The sequence below is a fragment of the Theropithecus gelada genome, chromosome 1, assembly GCF_003255815.1.
Source record: "Theropithecus gelada isolate Dixy chromosome 1, Tgel_1.0, whole genome shotgun sequence".
Lineage (NCBI taxonomy): Eukaryota > Metazoa > Chordata > Mammalia > Primates > Cercopithecidae > Theropithecus > Theropithecus gelada.
Window position 1 is genome coordinate 151,128,427 of NC_037668.1, and position 16,271 is coordinate 151,144,697.

Below are 16,271 nucleotides of genomic sequence, written 5' to 3' on the forward strand. Positions count from 1 at the left end.
GTTTGATGACAAGGAAGTGGATTATCTCAGCAAATACTTTTTTTGTTGTTGTTTTTTGAGATGGAGTCTCACTCTGTTGCCCAGGCTGGAGTGCAATGGCATGATCTTGGCTCACTGCAACCTCCACTTCCCAGGTCCAAGCAATTCTCCTGCCTCAACCTCCTGAGTAGCTGGGATTACAGGCATGCGCCACTAGGCCTGGTTAATTTTTTGTAATTTTTAGTAGAGATGGGGTTTCACTATGTTGGCCAGGCTGGTCTTCAATATCTGACGTCAGGTGACGCACCCTCCTCAGCCTCCCAAAGTGCTGGTATTACAGGTGTGAGCCACCACACCCAGCCCAGCAAATACTTTCTTCTAACTCTTGCTTTTGTCTGTTTTTTACAATTGCCTTCTTTATAATCTGATGAAAGAATTGTTGAACCCTAAATCATACATGTGAAAGGTTGAATAGTAACCTTTGCACTAGATTTACTTTTGTGATAAGTGTTCAGTTATCTTTATGTCATTGAAGCAGACAAAGTGTGTTGGATAGAAATATTTCTGTTATGAGTATGGTATGTAGAGAATTGCTGAAAAATGTACTTATAAAGAGGTAGCATCTAAACAAGAATTAAAAGATGTGGCAATATATATATAATATAGTAGGTGCAGGTGAAGTATAAACACATACTTCATTGACAAAAATAATTATAAATGATTATATCATTTTCAATTAATTTCTGGTACTCATTGGCTTGCTTTATATCGATATCTTTTGTGTCGACCTATTATTTTTTATTCTACTTTTTCATGAGCGTTTTTCAAATATATGTTTGCTCTATCCGCTACTATATAACTTGTCATGTTTTGATGACAAGTTATTGTCATCAAACTAACTGTTGTATTGTGAGCTTTTGCTATGGTAACAGAAAAGGTTCCAACATCTTGCTGGCTTATAACAACAAACATTTATTTTTTGGCTGTGTTATGTGAGTGCTGTTGGTAGGCTTGGAGGCTTGACTGGGCTCAGTTCAGCTCCATGGTGTCCTCTCACTCAGGGATATAGCCTGAAGGACAGCCCCTGTCTCAGACATGCTGTTCCCATGGCTGAGAGTGGTAGTGTAATGAGAAGCATGTAACTGCCTTGAAAGCTGTTATGCGAGGGAATGGTGGATAGGTTGTGTCTTCACATCCCATTGGCCAAAGTATATCACATGACCAAGCCTAGAATCACTGGGTTGAGGACTTCCACTCATCCCATGTGATTCCCAGACAAGTCACAGGGAACTGGATGGGATATGTTATAGGAACGGAGCAAAGATTCGGGATCAATAATTCCATCTTTTATTATACCACGATTGGTTATTTAACCGTTCTCTTGTGGCTTGATATTCGGATTTTCCCCAATTTTAACTATTACAAAAAGCATCACTATAAACATTGATGAACAAGTTACATTTATTTTACTTGGAGAGTATTTCATTAGGGTTTAGTTTCCAAGGTAGGTTCTGTGGGTTAGAGGCATGAATTGCTTGTAGATCTTGTTACATATGGCCAGATTGCTCCCTAGAAAGACTATCAGCTTATAGCACCGTATCAATCTTTAAGTTTACAACTTTCCTCACATCCTGCTAGTGCTGGTTTTGAAATTTTCATTTTGTTAATTTCATAACTGCTTATCATTTAATTTTTGCAATTACGAATGATGGTATTTAAAAAATGTTTAGAACTAATTATATTATTGATCTATTACATTGAATAAAACAAGAGCCACTTGTAATTTTCTTACCTTGTTTTGAAAGTCATTAAAAAATACAAAAAAACCCTCATTTTCATCCTCCGTGTTTTCTTGGCCCCATATTTTTCTCAATATAGTACTTTTTTTTTTTTTCTTTTGAGACGGAGTCTCACTCTGTCGCCCAGGCTAGAGTGCAGTGGCGCGGTCTTGGCTCACTGCAAGCTCCGCCTCCTGGGTTCATGCCATTCTCCCACCTCAGCCTCCGGAGTAGCTGGGACTACAGGTGCCCGCCACCAAGCCTGGCTAATTTTTTGTTTTTGTATTTTTAGTAGAGACGGGTTTCACCGCGTTGGCCAGGATGGTCTCAATCTCCTGACCTCGTGATCTGCCTGCCTCGGCCTCCCAAAGTCCTGGGATTACAGGCGTGAGCCACCTCACCTGACCTTTTTTTTTTTTTTTTTTCTTAAACCACTGAGCTTTTTATTGGCCTCCTGCTCCCCAAAGGGTACCCTGCTTCTGCTGGCTTAATGTCTCAGAACTTTGGTGGTGTTGGTCTCAGATACCACTTTGCCACTCACTTTGCGGCGGGTGGTGGTCTTTTGAACGGTTTGCATGGAGTTGCTGCTGTCCATCATCAAGATTGAAGATTGAAGTCCTCACCGTTTTCCAGCAGGCAGCGGTAGGTGGTGATCCTAGCCTCCGGCTTGACCTTGATGTTCAGCAGGACCTCGCGCTCCTGGGCCTCGCACCGCCCCTCTTCCTGGGTCTGTGTCAGCTCCGATGCCAGGTGCAGCAGGATCCTGTTGAGCTGCTCTATCTGCAGGGTGTAGCGGACCTCCACCTCCCTCAGGCTGTTCTTCAAGCTGGCCTTCAGATTTTTTGTGGAGTCCAGGTCAGTCTCCAAGGACTGGACTGTATGTCTCAGCTCCGTGAGCATCATCTCAGCAGCTCCAACCTTGGCGGCCTGCATTATGACCACTGTGGTGCTCTCCTCAATCTGCTGAGACCAGCACTTGTCCAGCTCCTCTCAGTTCTTCTGAGCCAGCTTGTCATGTTGGGCCCAGAAGTCTGCCATGATCTTGGCGAGGTCCTGAGATTTGGGGGCATCTACCTCCATGGTCAACCCAGAGCTGGCAGTCTGGGCTTGTAGGTCTTGTAGTTTGTCTTCATGGTTCTTCATGAAGAGCAGCTCCTCCTTGAGAGCCTCGATCTCTGTCTCCAGCGGTAGCCAAGTGACATTGGTGTCATCAGTGACCTTGTGGAGCCCATAATGTCGCTCTCCACAGACTGGCGCATGGCTAACTCTGTCTCATACTTGACTCTAAAGTCATCAGCAGCAAGACGGGCATTGTCAATCTGCAGAACAATGCAGGCATTGTCCACAGTATTTGCTAAGATCTGAGCCCTCAGGTCCTCGATGGTCTTGAAGTAATGGCCCTCAGTCTCTGACGTGGGGTCCCTTCTTCTCCAGGTGCTCCCAGATTTTGCTCTCCAGCCTCCGGTTCTCAATCTCCAGGCTCCTCAGCCTGTCCAGGTAGAAGGCCAGGAGGTCTTTCAGGCTTTGCATGGTCTCCTTCTCGTTTGGATGCCACCTATTCCTGCCAGATGCCCAGCCATCCCTGTGGCTAGGCTCCTGGACCCCAAACCATCCCAGAAGCTGGTGGAGCAGGACACAGAGATCCGGAAACCAGAGCCCTGGGCACCTGCATAGACTCTGGCCACGTTGTTGACCAGCTGGGTGGCTGGATGGAGCCCAGGGACCGGTAATTGGTGGAGAAGGTGGAGCAAGTGGTGAAACTCATGCTGTCCAGGGAGGAGAGTGAGAGGAAAGACCCAGGCTTTGCTAACGACCTCAGTATACTACTACTTCAATACATATTTATTCTGACATTAAAATAAGACAGTGAAAAAGTAAAAACATACTTGATACAAGGTTTTATAACTTTTATCTCAAATCAAATCATAGTAATTATCACTACAGAACTGAGCGAGTGGTCAAACCTGCTCAGATGGCTGAGTTTTGTTTCATATTTGAAAGTCTTACGAGGGAATTTATTTATTGCCCTGTTGCCTAATATTGGATGGCTTTAATTCCATGGTTTTCAGACTTGCCTATTGACCTATGGTTTACCTACAAAATACCACCTGAAACATAAGAACTGGTCTTTCCTAAAGCTTTCCCCCCACAAACTGTAAATTAAAACTTTTTATTATTGACTGTATCCTCTCATTTGGTTTACCTTACGAGTGTCATGTTGCCTGCTGTTACACTTGTCTGTGGCTTCTGCTTAGAAATAATGGTGTCTAGACAGACCCATAAATATCCTGGGTTATATTTCCTCATTTAAGGCTCTGAGACTTCACAGCAGGGGCAAGAAGACTTGCAGGGCAGACACGAGAAATCTTCAGGCCACTCGATTCAGAGTCCATTGGCAGAATAGGCAGAGAATGTGCGTGTGTGTGTGTGTGTGTGTGTGTGTGTGTGTGTGTGTGTGTTAGGCTGGGATGTAGAGATGGGTTTTGGAAATGATAGTTGGATCTTGAAACTACTATTGAAGTGCAGATACCTCCTCCTTCATTTGGTGGAGAAATGTCAAAAATCCTCAGAACGGAAGAACCCATTCTCTTTATTTTGGGACACAGCCTGGTAAAACTTGTAAGAAATTATTACAACTCTGTGGGAAGCAAGTGCAAGTGTGGGAGAAACAAGTTGATGTGTGAAGCAGACATCAGTGTGTGAACCAGAGTTTGTTTGAACAGTAGTAGTTGCTGGCGGCAGAATGTTAAAAATGTGAGTATTAAGAGTATTAATGATGTGACTATTAAGACTCGGATTAGTGTTGAAGAAATATGAACTTGAATAGATTTGCTATGAAAGTCTTTGGATTTTTTTTTCCTGGAATGGATTTTATTTCTATTTCAGTTCATTTTATATGAGTCTCCCTGGAATTCATTGCAAATTTCTTTTGAAAGGTAAGGACTCATTGATTTATGAAGTTTTGATTTTTTCAGAGGTAAATATTTGGGGAAAAGTTGGTACTGAGGTTCAGAGTAAATGGGAATGAGGGTGTTTTATATTAGTATAGAAGTTAAGTAATTACAGAATAAAAGCTTTTAAATATTAGTGCAGTATAATAGGTTGCTTGTTTGTATTGAATTGTTAGATATCTTGTCCAAATTTGTAAAAAGAATGTCACTACTGAACTCTTAAAGGTTGTCATGCCCATTGTAAATATTTTCATAAACTGCTAATAGTTTTGACAACAAAAGGAGTGCTTATCTTTGAAATATATTCTCCTTCTCTGAATTATTTATTTTGGGAGAGTTGAGGCTAAGGGTGTAAAATGTATTATAAGGCCAGGTGCCATGGTGCACGCCTGTGATCCCAGCACTTTGGGAGGTCAATGTGGGTCGATTGCTTGAGCCCAGGAATTCGAGACTGGCCTGGGCAACGTGGCGAAACCCCGTCTCTACAAAAAATACAAAAAGTAGCCAGCATGGTGGCACACCCCTGTAGTCCCGGCTACTCTAGAGACTGAGGTGGGAGGATCGCTTGAGCCTTGGAGGCAGAGGTTGCTGTAAGCTGAGATCCTACCTCTGATGCACACCAGCCTGGGTGACTGAAGGAGACCTTGTCTCAAGAAAAAAAAAGAAGAAGAAGAAGAAGAAAGAATTATAGATTTATAGAGCTTTTTGGTTAGGGGTTGATCACTTATGGGACCCTGCACTGTGTTGCCCCTAAAGAGTTAGTGTTACCACTCATTACCCCTAATGAGTCAGTGTTACCATGTTCACTCCCTAGTACTTTCTCCTTTCTCTTGCATTTTCCTTCCATTCCTTTTTTCTTCCCTCCTAGCCTGAATGTTGGCCTACCAGTGAAATCTGCTTATGGCCTAACCTGATGGGTAATTAACAGACAATATGTTGTAGTCGTTGACCTAAGAAGGCCTGTGACTGTCAATCTCTTTTAACATACCTGCATCTATGAGGTATCTACAGTCAGCTCTGTTTTTCTTAAGTAGAGGTTTATCCGTCACCAACAGTGAATGTTCAATGCAAGGAATAGCTTTTTTTTTTTTTTTTTTTTTTTTTTTTTTTTTTGAGACGGAGTCTCGCTCTGTCACCCAGGCTGGAGTACAGTGGCCGGATCTCAGCTCACTGCAAGCTCCGCCTCCCGGGTTTACGCCATTCTCCTGCCTCAGCCTCCCAAGTAGCTGGGACTACAGGCGCCCGCCACCACGCCCGGCTAATTTTTTGTATTTTTAGTAGAGACGGGGTTTCACCGTGTTAGCCCGGAAGGGAATAGCTTTTTAAAACATATGGCAAATTTGTGGTTCTTTAGAATCCACTGTCATATAGTGGTTAGTACTTTTTTTTGAGACACAGTCTAGCTCTTTCGCCCAGGTTGGAGTACAGTGGTGCCACTTCGGCTCACTGCAACCTCCAACTCCCAGGTTCAAGCAATTCTCATGCTTCAGCCTCCCAAGTAGTTGAGACTAAAGGCATGTGCCACCATGCCTGGCTAACTTTTGTATTATTAGCAGAGATGGGGTTTTGCCATGTTGGCCAGGCTGGTCTCAAACTCCTGGCATCAAATGATCTGCCTGCCTCAGTCTCCCAAAGTGCTGGGATTACAGGCATGAGCCACCGTCCCCGGCACGTGTTTGTTGATGTCCACAAGTTGTTAGAGGTTGTTTATACGGAGGATGGTAGCCAAAACTCTGTTCATTTCTCCCATGTCTCTGTAGAAGGAAAACCTGTGCAGCACACTCTATTTTGCTAGTGTACTCAGTTGTCAAACAGATACCCAACTTGTGTGTGACCAATCATCTTTTCTCCTTCACTCTGCTGCTTTGAAGACGTTGGTCTCTGAAACACATACTTTTGGTCAGGTATCTATGACATAGGGATTAGGACCCATCTTCTTGACTATTTTTGGCAGAGAGACAGGGTCTCACTCTGTCATGCCCAGGCTAGAGGATAGTGGTGTGACCGTAGTTCACTGCAGCCTAGAACTCCTGGGCTTAAGTGATCCTTCCACCTCAGCTTCCTGTGTAGCTGGGGCTATAGGCGTGCACTACCACACACAGCTAAATTTTTTAATTTTTAATTTTTTTTTGGTCAGAGATGAGGATCTTGCTATATTCCCCGGGCTGGTCTCAAACTCCTGGCTTCAAGTAATTTTCCCATCTTGGCCTCCCAAAGTCTTAGAACTACTGGTGTGAGCCACCATGCCCGGCCTCATCTTTTTGACTTACATAGGCTGTGGCTAGTATCATCAAGCTGAAGCCCATTTTTTAAAACAACTGTACCTCAATTTTTATTATTATTATTTTTAGATGGAGTCTCACTCTGTCATCCAGGCTGGAGTGCAGTGGCGCTATCTTGGCTTGCTGCAACCTCCACCTCCCAGATTTAAGTGATTCTTATGCCTCAGTCTCCTGAGCAGCTGGGATTATAGGCATACACCACCATGCCTGGCTAATTTTTGTATTTTTAGTAGAGGCGGGGTTTCACCATATTGGCCAAGCTGGTCTTGAGCTCCTGACCTCCAGTGATCCGCCCACCTCAGCCTCCCAAAGCGCTGGCATTAGAGGCATGAGCCACTGCGGCCGGCCCCCATACCTTTTAAAATATCTCAAGAATATTAAAACCAATTACCCTACCACTCAAGTATATCCACAGCATTTTTATATATTAGTTCTAAACTTTCTATTATATAACCGTAATCATGTCATATATTTAGAATAATACTCAAATAGAACAGCATATATACATATACAAATAGAATATATACATATACAAATATACGAATATATACATATACAAATATATATATACACAAATAGAACAGAGAATACTTTGTTCTGCTTTTCATCCCGTTTATCTTATTAGTCACGCTTTTCTCTGTTGCTACATATTCTTAATATAATGTTAATGGATATAGAGCTCATTGAGTAGTACGTTATAATTAACAGTTTCCATTTGTTGACTATTTGGGTTATTTCCAGGTGTGTGTTTGTCTATTATCAATAAAATACCATTAACGTCTTTGTACATACAGTGTCTTTTTTCTTTCCAGTTATTCCTTTGGGTTGAATTCCCAGGAGTAGGTTTAATGCTTAAAATAAAATAACATACACATTTTTATGTTCTTTGTTGCCAAAACTTCTCTTCCAAGTATTGCCCAGCTTATATACTGCCAGATTTTGTAATTGGTAAGGCTGTATTTAGTCATGGTTTTGTTTTATACATGAATATTAAATATTTATTAAGGTATTGATGACTTAAAGTGAGAGTGTCTTATTGCATTTTTGATCCTTGGTAGGTGCTCAGTAACTTTTGACTTTAAAGAGAAGTGACTTCAGAGAGAAGCTGTAGAGAGAAGTGCTTATCAGTGTTACTATTTTCAATATTGTAACCATTTATCTTTCTGTGTATCTTACTGATGTTTAAACATTCCTTACAGACTTTTAGTAAAAAAGCTATGAAGAGAAAAACATTTTAAAACCACCAGACTGCATTTGGCCGATAGTCTGCAAGTTCAGCTTACCTGCTTTCCCCACCACCTTGTAGATTTTTCTACTTGTGTTTGACTAGGTGTGTGTTCCTCAGCATGCATTTCTGCGTTAGTCTGAGATCCAGTCCATATTTTAGCCACATGACTGTTCAGAATCTTGGAAGTAAGAGGAAGCACTGTTATGTCAAAGAAGTTTTTGGTTAATAGAAAGGAATGCTAAAAAAGAAATTGTTAAAAAATATATAATTAAGTTTTAGAGAAGACTGAACTGGCAGTGGAAGTACTGATGCATGCTTCAAGCCTGTCCTCCTTTCATTACAATGGCTAGGGTGATTAAATCCCTTTATTCAGAATGTTTGAATTCTGAAGTGATTTCCCCAGATACTAGGCCTTTTGGGTTAAGAATGAGCTGAGTCCCCTTGAGAATTAGGGCTTCTCAGTATAAATTTCTAAGTTGGCATTGGTCACTCCTGATCGAATGCATAAGATCAAGTTCTGGAACAGGGAGAGCAAAAGTATAGCCCCAGTATATTCTATAGAAACCTCTGCCTGCACCCAGACAGAAACCTCCAAACGTCCTTTACCATCTGGTCTAATGCATATGTCTTGTCTTGACCGGAGCTTACCTCTGCTGAAGGCGGGGGCTTTCCTGCCAAGGCTCTGAGATCTGCACCTTCTCGCCTTTCCCTCCTTACATATGTCACCTGCTCTTCCTTTTTTTTTTTGGAGAGACGGAGTTTTGCTCTTGTTGCCCACGCTGGAATGCAAATGGTGTGATCTTGGCTCATTGCAACCTCTGCCTCCCAGGTTCACGTGATTCTCCTGCCTCAGCCTCCCCAGTAGCTGGGATTACAGGTGTGCGCCACGAAGCCCAGCTAGTTTTATGTTTTTAGTAGAGACATGGTTTCTCAATGTTGGTCAGGCTGGTCTCAAACTACCAACCTCAGGCGATCCACTCACCTTGGCCTCCCACAGTGCTGGGATTACAGGCATGAGCCACCACGCCCGGCCCACCTGCTCTCTTTACCACTTCATGACTTTCTTAGCTCTCCTCTGGTTTTCTATTTTTTCCTCTTTTCTGTCTCATCACTTCTTCCACACATCTGAAACCTAAATTAAACCTCGATTTTTCAAACACTTTGATAATCAGAATGCCTCTTCTCTGCTGTGTTTGGGCCAGTCAGTACTTGGATATAATCTTGGGTTCCTTTCATTGCTGTGGTTGTGGTGCTCTAAGAACTGTTTTTTTGTTGTTTTTTTTTTCCTACCAGAGCTCTCTCTCTTTTTCTATTTTTTTTTTTCTTTTAACTATCTGGGGACCTTGAGTCCTTACTTAACAGATTCTAAGGGTAGTCAGTCTCCTTGGAGTGTGTATTTTATTGGTAATTGAATACATTCAAGTGACATTTGTCCTTAAATTCTTATCTGACCTTTAGAAAATCAAATAGTGACTTTTGGAATGGTATTTGAATTACTGTTGGTATGTGTATACTCTGACTCCAAATTAATTTTAGTCACTTTATTGTCTAAAAACACTACCCAGGCACCACTAGAAGTGACTTTAGCTTGGCTGGGCGCAGTGGCTCACGCCTGTAATCCCAGCACTTTAGGAGGTGGAAGCGGGCGGATCACCTGAAGTCAGGGAGTTCAAGACCAGCCTGGCCAACATGGTGAAACCCTGTCTCTACTAAAAATACAAAAATTAACTGGGCATGGTGGCGTGTGCTTGTAATCCTAGCTACCCAGGAGGCTGAGGCAGGAGAATCGCTGGAACCCAGGAGGCAGAGGCTGCAGTGAGCCGAGATCGTGCCACTGCATTCCAGCCTGGGTGACAGTGCAAGACTCCATCTTAAAAAAAAAAAAAAAAAAGTGACTCTAGCTTGTTCCTTGAGAGTCCCTTAGGCCATGTAAGATGAAACTACTCAGGGCATATGTGTAACGGGCCAAGTCCATTTTGAATTTTTGCACCTCCTCCTACCATCCCCCATCTTTACCCATGTGGTCTAGTGGAAAGTGCACGCCTGTGGAATTTCAGAAACCTGAATCCCAAGTCACTAATTAGCTATTTTGGTTTTAGGCAAGTTACTTAGCCACCCATGACTCAGTTTCTTTGTCTTCGTCGACTTAATTGAATATGATTCCTAAGGTTCCCAGCTGCTCTGTACAGATTTATGATTTCTAGAAGACTTTTTGTTTTAACTCTGTGGTTGAATTTGTGGTCAGAGTGAAAGAGGAAACTTCTGTGCTGTTTACTCTTCAGAAGAAACTAGTTGCCACGTTTGTTTTTGTCCAGGAAAGATTCAAGTAGCAAATTTAAATAGTAAATTTAAACTTCTGTTTTGCAGTGATAATTCATGTTATTTGAATGATCTTAGCATTCGCAGCTGACCCTTCCCATGAGAAATGGGACTGTAACATATGCAGTATACTTGGTTTTACATTTGTTTACGTTACAATTAATTTTGTTTGGATATATTTTCTGAGGTTCACCAGGGTTGTTGAGATCATTTTAGAAAAAGTGTCCTGTCAGAGGTTGGAAGTGATTGGCATAAGAGGATTAGTAAAATTTAGCAGAAGTTTTGCTCCACTGTGGAAAAAGATACATATTCTGTTGTACCTCCGCTGCCCTCTGCAAAACGTTGCCTTCTGTCATAGTGCTGGCACCGACTTCTGAATCTTCGCAGAGATTTAGTGCTAATTCCGCGAAGTTCTTTAAAGTGTTTGTGGGACTGCTATATGTTACATATATACCTCCTTGGCCTCTCCTGAGCTGCGGTTTGCTTCCTTTAGGGAATTGCAACATGATCTCCAGGGTTTTGGGTTTCCTGATACCCGCCGTGGCAGATTCCTTTATAGTGTTTACTTACTACATTAATTTGTTCTGAAAGTTTCATAACTTATTTTGAAATAATTTGAGATACTTGGGGTGTTTCAAATTCTGGGCTGGAAATCTCTAGAGAACAGGATGTGATAGACAAAAGAGAAAAGAGAAGATTGAGAGGTGGGTGAAGGATTTTGAAATAGGAAGCCATAGCTGATATATTAGAGGTTGCTGGAGAGGAGCATAGTCTGAAAAAATACATTTCACAGGAGATATGTTGTCTTTCCATTGATCCTATAATATTTTGAATCCTTCTCCACCCACCACCTCCTCCCCTTTTTTTAAGAGATAGGGTCCCTCTTTGTTGCCCAGGCAGGAATGTATTGGCATGATCATAGCTCACTGCAACCTTGACCTCCTGGTCTCAAGGGATCCTCTTGCCTCAGCCTTCCAAGGAGCTGGGAATACAGGTGTGCAGCATCCTGCCTAGCTAATTTTTACCTTTTTGTTAGAGACAGAGTCTTGCTTTGTTGCCCAGGCTGGTCTTGACCTCCTGGACTCAAGCAATCCTACTGCCTCAGCCTCCCAAGTAGCTGGGATTATAGGCATGAGCCACCACACCTAGTCCCCTTCACTTTTACTGCCTTGATATATGCATACTGTTTCCTCTTCTAGGCCCCCTTCGTAGAGAAGTAGTTTCAAAAACTTGTAAATCAGCTTGCAATGAGGAATTGATTTTCCTATAAAATGATGTGAAAATTGGTGCTTTAGTTCTCAGCTGTCTGGCAAAAGCCTTCTTGCCTCTTATGTAGCATACTGTAGAATCTAGCCAGCCAGGCATGGTGGCTCACCTGTAATCCCAGCACTTTGGGAGGCCGAGGCGGGTAGATCACCCGAGGTCAGGAGTTTGAGACCAACCTGACTAACATGGTGAAACCCCGTCTCTCCTAAAAATACAAAAATTAGCCAGGCATGGTGGTGCACGCTTGTAATCCCAGCTACTTGGGAGGCTGAGGCAGGAGAATCACTTGAACCTGGGAGGCAGAGGTTGCAGTGAGCTGAGATTACACCACTGCACTCCTTCCTGGGTGACAGAGCAAGATTCCATCTCAAAAAAAAAAAAAAAAAGACTCTGATTACTCTCAAATACTATTTCAGTGCAAAAATAGATTCCCAGCCCCAGTGTTCAGTAATGGGAACTCAAGGATCCTGGTCAGCTGCACCAGGAGGTGGGAGGGACTCCAGGCTTTGTGGCAGTGGCCAGTATTCTTGGGGCCAGCGCCTGAATGGATATCCCCAGAAATGGGGTCACTGAAACTGCTCTCAGGGCCCCTAGTTGTCAAATCTGTGGTTGCTTAACAAGGGGATATGTTCTGAGGATTGACTAATTAGGCGATTTAGTCATTGAGCAAACATTATAGAATATATTTATACAAACCTAGATGATAGAGCCACCTAGGCTGTATGGTGTAGCCTATTGCTCCTAGGCTCCAGACCTGTATAGCATGTTACTGTGCTGAATACTGTAGACAGTTGTAACACAGTGGTAAGTATCTGTGTATCGAAACATAGAAAGGGCACAGTAAAAATATGGTATTATAATCTTCTGGGGCCACTGTCGTGTATGTGGTCCGTCATTAGTTGAGATGTTGTGATGCAGTGCATGACTAATTGCTCTGGGTTCATTCTTGGTTAGGAAGGACTTCCAATAAGAGGTATATAAGAAAAATGGGATAATATGGGGATGTGTGGGGAAGCGAATGTGTTTCTGTGAGAGACTGTGTTGACCTCTGGATGCCCGGTTCAAGGGCACTGCCTCTATAAAGATGGATCTGGCCTGTCCTTGTAGATCCTATATTGTGACAATGTAAGGATTGCCCAAGGATGAATGGTGCATTAATCTCCCATAACCTTAGATGCCTCACTAAGTATGATGGAGTCTTAGGAGTGAGAATGATTTTCATTATTTTGGTCTGTAGTCAGCTTCTGATCACCACTGCAATTTCAAAAGATCTCGATTTGTGTTTCCCTGCTTCTGAATAGGCTGAGTGACTGCCTTCTTTCTCCTCAATCTTATCTTGCCAGCATTTTAAATGTAATTGATATCACCTGCAATTTTATGACGTCTTAAACATGGAGTTGCCCACATTAAGTCATTTAAAACACCATGGCATTTATTTTCACGATTGGTTGTCTTTTGTTTATAAGTAAAGTTTTCATTGCTTGCACTCCTTATTTTTTCCGTCTGGTGGTCTTCATTTTCACTTTTCTTCTCCTTTATTTAAAATGACCTTGAGTTGGTTAACTGCACTTCTCAGCGACCTCCTCCACTTACCACCATTTGGAGTAGGCTCAATGAATGTTAGCTGTTTTTTATGCTGGTTTAAACTGAATATAATTAGGACAGCGAATTTGTTTCAGAACCTGACAGAAAACACGTATTGCATATATATTTAGTGGTTACGTTCTGCGGGTTTGGATGTTTGTATCCTGCTTGTTCCTTTTCTGAACACAGATAGTTATTTGAGTTGAATTAGCTATTTGTTGATTGGCCATTTTGCAAGTTACTGGTTTTGAAAATGAGATGTGAATTTAATTGAAGCTTACTTTGGTAGTGATTGTACCAACTTCCAAACTTGCCGTAGGTTTCCATATTCCATTGAAGCCACTTTTGATCCTTAAGATGCTACATTACTGGTATGAAATCTCTTATAGTTGTGGGGACAAGATGACATAAGAAGCTTCAGGCCAGGCGTAGTGGCTCACACCTGTAATCTCAGCACTTTGGGAGGCTGAGGTGGCAGATCACTTGAGGCCAGGAGTTCGAGACCAGCCTGGCCAACATGGCGAAACTCCGTCTCTACTAAAAATACAAAAATTAACTGGGTGTGATGGTGCGCGCCTCCAATTCCAGCTACTTGGGAGGCTGAGGCAGGAGAACTGCTTGAACCTGGGAAGTGGAGGTTGCAGTGAGCCAAGATTGTGTCACTGCACTCCAGCCTGGGCAACAGAGTGAGATTCTGTCTCAAAAAAACAAAAAAACTTCCGATTTATATTTTGTTGCATATTAAGTAAAAAAACCAAAAATCTCATGAAACATGGTTTTAGATACCTTTTGACAAACAACTGGGGGACGTGCTGCATCAGTTCTGCCCACACTTTTCCTAACTGCATATTTTCCTACCTTTAGTCATTTTTCTTATTGAACTCTTCTAGTTCTTTCATGTGTATGCGTGTGTGTGTGTGTTTTGAGATGGAGCTTCGCTCTTGTTGCCCAGGCTGGAGTGCAATGGTGCTATCTCGGCTCACTGCAACCTCTGCCTCTCGGGTTCAAGTGGTTCTCCTGCCTCAGCCTCCCGAGTAGCTGGGATTACAGGCGTGTGCCACCATGCCCAGCTAATTTTTTGTATTTTTTAGTAGAAATAGGGTTTCACCATGTTAGCCAAGCTGATCTCGAACTCCTGACTTCAGGTAATCCACCCGCTTTGGTCTCCCAAAGTGCTGGAATTACAGGCGTGAGCCACCTTGCCCGGCCGTTCTTTCTTGTTTCTGTTTGTTTATACTGTCATATTTAGTATTTATACATCTTTTTCTCCCAAGGAAGGGATCTGCTGTTTTAATTGGATGATTATGTCAGAAGGCTCTTTTCTGTACCTTGGCTAGAGCAGGTAGCTGAGAAGTCTTTTTTGCCACTAACTAAGGGGCTGTCAAGTACTCTATGAAAACAACATACTCATGTATGTATTTATATGAGAAATATTTTTATAAAGCAATTAACGGGTCATGTGGGCCACGGAATCTTTCCCTGATTCATGTGTTTTCAAGAAAACATGTTTTTATTTTTTTAATTGCATTGAGCTTCCTTTAAAAAAACTGTTATTTCTCCAAAGATAAATTTCATTTTCTACTTAGGAAAACAGGTGACTCTTTTTCCCTAAAATGCCTTCTGTGAAATGACATGTGGAGCTGTTAGGCATTGTGAATCTGTTTTATTTACCCCAGTGTTACAGAAAGAAGGAAGGCAATTTTAGCTTCTTTAAAGAGACACTGGTCTGGGGTAAATAACAATTTAGTCCAGGTGGGTAGAAAAGAATGCTTATGACATTCTTTTCATCAGCTCCATGTGTAACCTCCAAGCAGGAGGTCAGGCAGTAAAACATTTGAGTGAACTGGTGAAATGTTTTGTATTTTATTTACAAGGCACTTAATCACAAGACTGATCCCAATAAACTCAACAAGTTAGAGTGATGGAGGAAAGTATATGGGGCATGCAGAACAGTAAAATCGGGGACTGGAGGGGGGCCTGTAGATTGCATTTAGCCTGCTCCTCTCTTCCCACCGTGGAGAGATGGCCATCAGTGCAGTGGTCATGGGTGAGTTTGATGAGGAATGTAATGAGGCCCTTTCTATTCCCACCTGCTGCTGAACTACTTGACATTTTCTTTTAGATTGCAGGCATCCTGAAGTGTTTAAGTTCTGTTTTGCTGATAATTCTTCATTCTTTTTGTGTAACTTTCTTGAATCAAAACTTCGGTGCCACCATTCTTAGTGGTGTATCTGTGATGCTGGAGTTGATGACTTGATTTCATTGCTTACCACAGTCTAATTTAAAACCAAAGCATTCTAAAACCTTCTCAGTTTTCTCATTTTTATTGTTACTATATATTTATTGGTTTAGATACAGTTTGTAGAGAATCAAAGAAAGAAAAGAGGACAGTTTCTTTGGATAGGAAGTTTATAACGTTTTCTCCCCAAGGAAGCCTGCCGCATAGTAAGCTCTGGGGTCAGTAGTCACTGCCGGCTTAGCTGTTGTTCATTTTCTCATTGCATCTCTACCAAATGATGGGCAGACAGACTTTGATTCATACCCGACTGTTCTGCCTTTACATATATATATGTGTATATATGTGTGTGTGTGTGTGTATATATATATATATATATATTGAGACAGGGTCTTGCTCTGTCACTCAGGCTGGAGTGCAGTGGCACGATCATAGCTTACTGCAGCCTTGAACCCCGTGAGCTCAAGGGATTCTCCCACCTCACCCTCCCAAGTAGCTGGTACTATAGGCGCTAGCCACTATGCCCAGCTAATTTTTTAGTTTTTGTAGAGACAGAACTTTCTTTGTTGCCCAGGTGGTCTCGAGCTCCTGGGCTAAAGCCATCCGCCCCCCTTGGCCTCCCAAAGTGCTAGGATGAAAAGCGTGAGC

General features: G+C 42.3%; 1 protein-coding gene and 1 pseudogene across 1 annotated transcript in view; one reads left to right on the forward strand and one right to left on the reverse strand.

The window, feature by feature from the left end:
• PTPN14 (protein tyrosine phosphatase, non-receptor type 14) overlaps positions 1-16,271 on the forward strand; it is a 205,396-nt gene that overhangs the window by 17,118 nt on the left and 172,007 nt on the right. The window lies entirely within an intron of this gene.
• Positions 2,245-3,522, reverse strand: LOC112627698 (annotated as a pseudogene).